This window comes from Silene latifolia, chromosome 1 (assembly GCF_048544455.1).
Source record: "Silene latifolia isolate original U9 population chromosome 1, ASM4854445v1, whole genome shotgun sequence".
In the NCBI taxonomy this organism is placed as follows: Eukaryota; Viridiplantae; Streptophyta; class Magnoliopsida; order Caryophyllales; family Caryophyllaceae; genus Silene; species Silene latifolia.
Genome location: NC_133526.1, coordinates 164,318,261 through 164,326,959, shown reverse-complemented (window position 1 = coordinate 164,326,959; position 8,699 = coordinate 164,318,261). Strand labels below are relative to the sequence as shown.

At 37.4% G+C, this 8,699-nt stretch overlaps 1 non-coding gene across 1 annotated transcript; it reads right to left on the bottom strand.

Annotated features, from left to right (window-relative positions):
* Positions 1-2,341: 2,341 nt before the first annotated feature.
* Positions 2,342-2,448, bottom strand: LOC141619496 (small nucleolar RNA R71). The gene has a single exon (XR_012531722.1). It is a non-coding gene; the product is annotated as a small nucleolar RNA R71 (small nucleolar RNA).
* Between the last annotated feature and the right edge of the window lie 6,251 nt (positions 2,449-8,699).

Genomic DNA, 8,699 nt, shown 5'->3' with positions numbered 1-8,699 from the left:
ATGGCAAAATAAAGCTAAATTGATTGAATTCAATGACCAAGCATCAAAGAGAAGACAAGATTAGAAGGCCTTTGTACATACTATAGTAGATGGGCAATGATGAGAAAAGATCCTTGCATCTCCGAGGAAATCGTCAAGGATTTTATGAAGAAAAAGGAAGAAAAGAAGAAAGAAAGAAGCTGTAAGACAATCCGAGCGGATTGTCCACAAGACGCCCGTCCAGCAACCAGAATCCGAGCGTCTTCCCCATGTGGACGCCCGTCCAAAACACCCAGAATCCGCCCGTCTTCCCCATCTGGACACCCGTCCAGAATCACCAGAATCCGCCCGTCCCGTGCCCTGGACACCCGGATTCTCTAACAGCCATTTCGTCTTCTACAAGCTTCAATGAAGGATGCGCATATTTTTCTAAGACCGGCAAAAAGGAGACCGGAGTCTCCCTAGAGACCGGCGATTCCTCAAGGACTTAATAGTCATTTAAGCCCTTAGTAAACCCTAATTTATGTAACTAATCCCCGCTATAAATACCCCATTAGTCTAATTAAATTAGCATGTTCTTCTTAGCAATCTCTAGTGTAGTTAATATCAATCAAATCTCTCTTTAATCTTGTAATCAACATTTAGTCAAGTTTTAATACAAGTTTCATTTCCTTAATCTCTCTCTTGTTCATCCTTTGTTTTGGGTAATTGAAGATTATTTGGGTTATTATTGGGAGATTGACAACCTTCCAATCTATCATCAAGTACTTCTATTATTCTTTGCTTTATTATTGGAATCATTAGTAGGTATAATTCTCTTAATCTCTTTTTAATTATTGTTAATTATCTTCATTTATTCATCATGTTTCAATTTGTTGGTATGATTGACAACCTTGCTAGCATGTTCAGCATGATAATGAGTGAGTAGTTTCCTTAGCTAGGGTTAATGGGTAATTAGGGGAAACCAACATGGGGGATGATTCATGCTTAATTTTATATGTTTTTATAGTTTATTTGCTTGCTTGTTGTGATCTCAACTTATGCACATGTTATGTTTGATGAAATGCGAGCCAATGAATCCTTGCATTTTTTACCCATCACCTATCTTTTCAATGAGACTTGTAAGACATAAACCAACTCGAGTCTCATTAGACCATGCATATAGTTGAGTAGGGAAGGTTAAGTAGACTTGTAGGTGTTGTACAATCTAATCGATTCGGCTCCGGGACCCAAACTTTACTAGGATTGTAAGATATAAACCAACTCGATCCATCACAACAATAATTGCTTGCTTATAATTTGAGAATATATTTGTATGATCAATTCCCATGAATCCCCTATGACCCCATGACACCCTAGTGGCTTTTATCAATTGTTTACATCCCTTTTTAATCATCTTGCTAGTTTACTTTCATTGCTATTTAGTTTAGTGATCTTCTACTTCAAACCCCAAATTGTGACACCCTTAGACATCACTAGTTGCAATAGAAAATCTCATCTCAATTCCCGTCCCTTGGGATCCGACCTTTACTTGCCTCTTTACTAATTGTAGAGTTGTTTGTGAAGTTATAAATTGTGTTTTGGTCTAGGTGCTCCTAACGACAAGTACTGAAAACTAAACCCTCCATCGTGAGGAACCGACCAAAAATGCCGCCGTTGCCGGGGACGGTGTTAACTTGATTTAGATTTTCTTATATTGTTATTAGTTGTGTCTTTCTTTGCCTTGGGGAAGTAAAACTCCTCAAGGTTTGTTCTAATTATTTTCGAGTTGTTTGATATTTTGCATGTCTAGAAGATCACAAGGTAACTTGTTACCCTTTGATCACGAAATTGAAAGGACTTTGACAACCAATAGAAGACTTGCTAGGAGAACTTTGAGAGGTATTGGTGAGGTTGTAGATATTCAACCAAACACTATTGAGTTCATCAACCCTTTTGCAAGAGAAGGTGTGGAGAACCCAACACAAAATCCAACACAAAATCAACCACAATGCCTAAATTTTCATCACATTCCGTACCAACCGAGGAGAACCTACCTAATTGTACTCCCACACCACAACACTTAACCGGAAATTTCATTGCCAAATCCGCATTTATCCAATTAGTCGAAAGAAGCCAATTTGGGGGGATGCCTAGTGAAGACCCTCACTCTCACATGGAGACTTTTTGTGACTATTGTGATGCGATATCTCAAACCGGTGTAACTCAAGACCAAATTCGATGGGTCTTATTTCCTTTTTCTCTAATTGGAACCGCGAAACAATGGTTGAAAGGCCTTGATAAGGCTACTCTCGGAATTGATTCTTGGAAGAAATTGGCTCTAGCTTTCTAAAAAAAGTTCTATCCACCGGAAAAGACTAACATGCTAAGAGCTCAAATTACGGGCTTTAAGGAAAGAGATGAAGAATCTTTGTATGAAGCTTGGGAGCGATTCAAGGGAATTTGTCGCTCATGTCCTTACCATGGACTTAGCGAGTGGTTCTTGGTACAACAATTTTGGAATGGTCTTTATGTAGACTCAAGAAACATTCTCAACATGGGATCAAATGGAATGTTCACCAAAGTTGATGACAATCAAACTTGGAACAAGATTGAGGAAATGGCGGTCCATAATTCACAATATAGTAGACCTCGCAAGGCTACTAGAGGAGGAAAGCATGAAGTTGACTCTATTACTCAATTGGGTGCTCAACTTAGTGCTCACATTGATACCATCAATTTGAAGTTTGAAAAAGCTCTGGCTAGACTTGAAGAAGCCTCAAAATCTCCAAAGCATCATGTTAATGCCATGACGGCATCTTCATCAATCCCAAGTGGGATATGTGAGAATTGTGGAACTTTGGGACATGACCAAAGTGAATGTAGGGGAATAAATGAACAAGTAAATGCTTTTCAAGCATACTATAGTGGTACCCCTTATTCCAATTTTTATAATGAAAACACCAAATTCCACCCAAATCTCTTATACAAAAGCCAAAATGTTCAAAACCCTCAACCAACATACACCCCACCTCCCATGAGAAACCAAAATCAAAGACCCTTTTACAACCAAAACCAAGGCTACCAAAATCAAACTCCATACAATCAACAAAATGACCAAGGTTTTGATGTTCAAAAAGCGGTCCTCCAAATGCAAAAGAATCAACAAGAGTTTTTCACTCAAATGCAAAAAGATAGTCAAGCAAAGGAAATCACCATCAACAACATCCTAGCCCACACCAAAATGTTGGAAACCCAATTGACTCAACTAGCATCTTCAAGCTCACAAAGACAAAAGGGGCAATTACCACCTCAAAGTAATCCCCCACGACATAAAACGGTTATTGCCATTCACTTGAGGAGTGGTACAAGGTATGAAGCACCGAAGAAGCAAGTTGAGGATGAAGTTGTGGAAGCTAGTGACGAAGAAGAAATTGTGCAAAACTCTAAGGATGGAGAACCATCAAAAGAAGAAGTTTCAAAGAAAAATGAAGACAAGGCCAAGGAGAAGGAGCCCATTGTGATTAGACTTCCTTTTCCGAGTCGTCAAGCCAAGCCCAAATTTGATGACCAACTTGGAAAATTTATGGAGATTGTGAAGAATTTGGAAGTCTCAATTCCTTTCATGGAAGTAATCAATCACGTGCCAGCCTATGCAAAATACATGAAAGACATCCTCACGAAGAAAAAGTCAATCCGGAAGCTTGAGACTATCGCCTTCACCAAGGTGAGTAGTGCAATACTTCAAGGGAGTTCACCTCCAAAACTTAAAGATCCGGGAAGCTTCTCAATACCGTGTACCATTGGCGACACCACGATCAACAAATCCTTATTTGATCTAGGGGCTAGTGTGAGTGTTATGCCGTACTCGGTAAGTAAAAGGTTAGGGATGGGAGAGCTTAAATGCACAAATATCACACTCCAAATGGCCGATAGATCGACGAAGACACCATTAGGGATATGGGAAGATGTTCCCATAAGAGTTGGGAAATTTTTCATCCCGGTGGACTTTGTCATTGTTGACATGGAAGAAGACTCCAATATTCCAATCATTCTAGGTAGACCTTTCTTGCACACCGCGGGTGCGGTGATTGTTGTGAAGCATGGAGAGCTCACTCTAGAAGTGGAGATGAGAGCATAACTTTCAATGTGGACAAGACCATGAGAGCTCCCCGTTTGCATGAACCATGTTTTATGGTTGATCATTATCGCCGGAAGGATAATAGGAAGAAGTCGGAATTCCAATGGAAGAAGAAAGTCGATGATGCTCCATTCAAAGAGCAAGTGAATTGTAACAAAGAGAGCTTGAAAAGCTCACCAAAGTCAAGCAATGAAGAGGATGGCCTCATTGGCCAAGACAAGAAAGTGGGAGAGTTGTCTCTATCAACTCAAGAGATCTTTAGTGACCAAGTAGATGAAGTTTGTGGTCTTTGGGACGATGAGTTTGAAGGGATCTTCAATCCTTACATTGGTAATGCTATCGATAAAGACCAATATGAAGGACAACAAGGGCAAAGATCTATTGAGGATCTTTATCATGATAATGAACAAGCCTTTGACTACTTCTTCAAGGTGTTGAGCAACATCAACAACACCTTGGACATGCCCCCATGACATCTCACTAAGGATGAGAGTTTGGTGGAGTCCTCTCCAAACCACCATTTGTAAATATTTCTAACTCCATAACTCGCATTTTATTTCTTACATTGCATTTTTGTTATTTTTGGATTTTTATGCTTTGATCAAGATATTTATCATTTTTGAGAGAAGTGAGGGAGGGACTAATGATTTTATTGATGTGTAGTGCTTTAGCTTAGTGTGGGGATAGCAATTGCCTAGGCTATTCATGCCTTAGTAGTGCCCCTACAATGAAGAACACGGGATTTGAAGAATGAAAATGACACGGGATATGCAAGTGCACGGATGGAACTGAATCTGGGTAGACTAGGCGGAATCCGGGCGTCTGTTGCAGAATCCGTCCGTCTAAATGAGCTGGAAAATTGAAAATTTGGGACTGCTAGAGAATCTGAGCGTCCCAGCAGAGAAGACGCTCGTCTGGAAGAATCCGTTCGTCTTTGCAGAAAGACGCCCGTCTTTTTGCCAAAGCAAAATAAGAAAACTCGGTGTAATAGAATCCGCCCGTCTTTATTTGAATCCGCTCGTCCTGAAACTGAAGAATCCGAGCATCCCAGCTGAAAGACGCTCGTCTTTAGGCGAGAGTTCCTGAACCCAGAATAGGCAGAATCCGAGCGTCCCGAAGGGAATCCGCTCGTCTTCCCCCTACAGTTCAACAATTTCGGGTGTTTTTAAATACCTCTCCCACATTCATTCCTTCATTCATACATCCAAAACACTACCATAAACCCCGAAACCCCAAAACCCTCATCCTCTCCATCACCAAAACAAGATTTCCTCAACCAAATTCAACAAAATCAAATCCAAACTTCCTTTCAACAACAATTAATCACTCCTTTTCCAACAATAATCAATCCAAGCACCAAAATCTTCAACCTTTGAGTCGATTTTTGAAATACAAAGGCAAATCCTTTCATCTTAAAATCGATTTGGGTATAATTGGAAATTGAAGATTTTCAATCTTTTCTTGGTTTAATCATCAATGGCAAGAACAAAAGGATCAACAAAGGCACTCAAGGCAAAGGCACTCTCAAAAAGGCAACAATGCCTTCAAGCAAAGAAAGCCTCAATGGCTATGGTGGTTGCTAGTGCAAACTTGGAAGTTCAACAACAACAAAATCCTCCCTTGGACGCAACAACATTAACAACTCCGGAAATTGCTCAATTATCAAACTGTCCAGAGGTAATTTTCATTTCTAACTCCCATAGGGATACATTTGCCAAGTATGCTAAGAAATCCATTCTACCCACCAAATTCATATGTGAAGATGCCTTGAACAAATTGGGTGTCCTTGAGCAAACAAAAGCCTTCTTTGAAGCCATGGGTTGGGAAAATTGTTCACTACAAGAGAATTGACATACCCCTCCCTTACCTTGGAATTCTTAAGTTCATTGAAAGTGACTAAGGTAGAGACTAGAGAATACATCGAGTTTCGCCTTGCCAATGTGAATAGGCGCATCACCTTTGATGTTTTGAGTAAAGCATTAGGTCTTAGTGATACACCTCGTTATTATAAGAAGCCCGAAAAATATGACCCCGCTCCTCTTTGGGAGGCGATTTCCGGGAAGACATTTGAGAACTTTCATGCTTGTCGCGCTCTATTAGTCCACCATCCGGGCATAAGAGTGTGGCATAAGGTCATCGGGAATACTATCATTGCAAGAAAAGACACTAACCACGTTACCAAGCTCGATTGTGTTCTACTTGAGTCGACCTTAAATATTGGAAGAGAATTCACCAAGCCCTACAATGCTCTAAGGCTTTTGGTGGAAATATGGCTCAATGTTGATTGTGGAAAGGAAGGCACCGCTTTTATCGTAAATGGAGGTCTAGTTACTCTCTTGGCCAAGTACTTTGATCCGAATTTCAACAAGGATAGCAAGTATGTGGCGAAAAAATGGAGTCATCTCATTGACATGGATGCCATGATTAACAAGTATAAGTGGGTCAAGCATAATCCTCTTGACACCAAATATGGGTGGCTCACCAATGATGCTAGATCTTTTACTTTGCCGTCCAAGATATGCCGTTTGAGTGTCCATCGAACAAACTACCTCCTCCCCCTCTCAAAAGAAGCCGAATACATCATCCGTCAACAAAGGGGTGAAATTGAAATGCCTGTTGGAATATGTGTCCTCCGACAATAATGCGATCACGACAGTTGATCATGATGATCACATGTTTAAGTCTCATTAAATGAATACAATTGGGAAGTAATATTGTTACTGTCAACTGGTCAACATATATCGGTAATGATTGGCTGACTAGAGTTTGACATTACTGTCGTGTGACGGTGGTGATCAGTTGACCCCCTAGGTCATACCTAAAGGGCAATACTCTTAATTGATTATTTAATTAATCGTATAATGTTACGAGTTAATTAAATTACTTGAAAATTGACGGATGATTTTGGAAGTAAAATTTACGTATCATATTGAAATGGGATTAAATAAGGTACGGTCTGAGTAATTGAATTGTATCATTACTCGGATGAAATAAATTGTTTAATGTAACAATTAAATTGAATGAATTGTTATAAATACAATCTGTTGTGATTTATAAATGGTAAAAAATATTTTGGCACAAGTAATTATGAAATTACTAAGTCGATTTTGTATATGACGTATTTTTATTAATACGTTGATTTTTAATATGATAAAAATACATAAACAAATATATGTGACATGTGACATGTAACATATAGACAATTGACAAAAATAATATGGACACCATATTATGCAAAGGGCCGAAAATTAGAAGGTGTTTTAGCTAATTATAAGTTGTGTGTAATTAGTGGAAAACACAATGATTATAAAGCAACCTAGCCATGCAAGCCTATTGTTCCTTGTGAAGAACAATTTCTCCATGCATTGGCTCACCCTAAAGCCCCTCTTACACGGTTTTGGGAAGGGAAAAATGATCATTGTTTTCTCTTATAATTTTACCTAATAATACTCTAAAATGTTTTAGATTATTCATTCATTCAACTCATCCAAAACATAAGTTCTAGAGAAATAAAATCCTCTCTTTATCTCTCATCAAAACCGAAAATACTTAAGTGTTTATAAATATTTTTGGTTCAATTTTCTACTATAATTAATATTATACTAGTTTTGTAATATTAATTAAATTAAGAGGAGCCTTGGGTATATTACATAGGGAGAGATCTTACACTTAGATCTTTGTTCTTCCATTGGAAAAGCTCAAGAACAAGAAGAGAAAGGTGATCTCTCTTGTGCCCTAATAGCCGAAATCTACTATGTAAGGACATGATTTCTCCTCTATTTTATTATATTGTTTGCATGCATAAGATCCGTTTTAATTTATGACAAATAAATTTAGACATATATGAGTATGTTAAAGTGTATATGAATCTACATTTCTTTCAATCGGTATCAAGAGCCACGGTTGTTTGCATGCAAATTGGTTAAAAGTTTTTCCGAGTTATATGAATAACAAAATAAAACTTGTAAAATTTGTGTTATTATGATATATCACGAAATAATTACATGCATGTTAATATTTCTGGTCCTAAAGTGTTTTAGGATATTTTGGTTAATTTTTCGGATTTTTATTATTCATATTTAATAATAATGTTATTTAAATGTGATTTTATGAGTAAAAATGTCATTTTTGGTTGAAAATTAGCTATACTTCGAATTTTCACTTGGTTTTTGGATATGTTGTTACATATATTATTTTGAGATAACCTGTAAATTTTCATAATTTTTGCACTTGTTATGCTCGAAAAATGAATTTTTCATTATTAAATTCGGATTTAAGAGAAAAATAGGTTAATATGAGTTAAATTTCGAATCTGGTCATAGAAAATTTATATGTTGTCACATGCAATTTTACAAGATGTGTGTAAAATAATTGGCTATAAAGAAGTCTTTTAGCATGATTTATGAATTTTTGAAGAAAAATGACATAAATAGTGACATTATTAGTGAAAAATTAATAAAACATAATCTATGACTTAGGAAAAACGTCTAATGTTGCATTTTATTATATTTTTCAGATCTAAAATTGAAAAGTTAATGAAAATAATTTTTCCATGTTTTTATGATTATTTTATTAAATATCGATAAACCGCAACATTGTT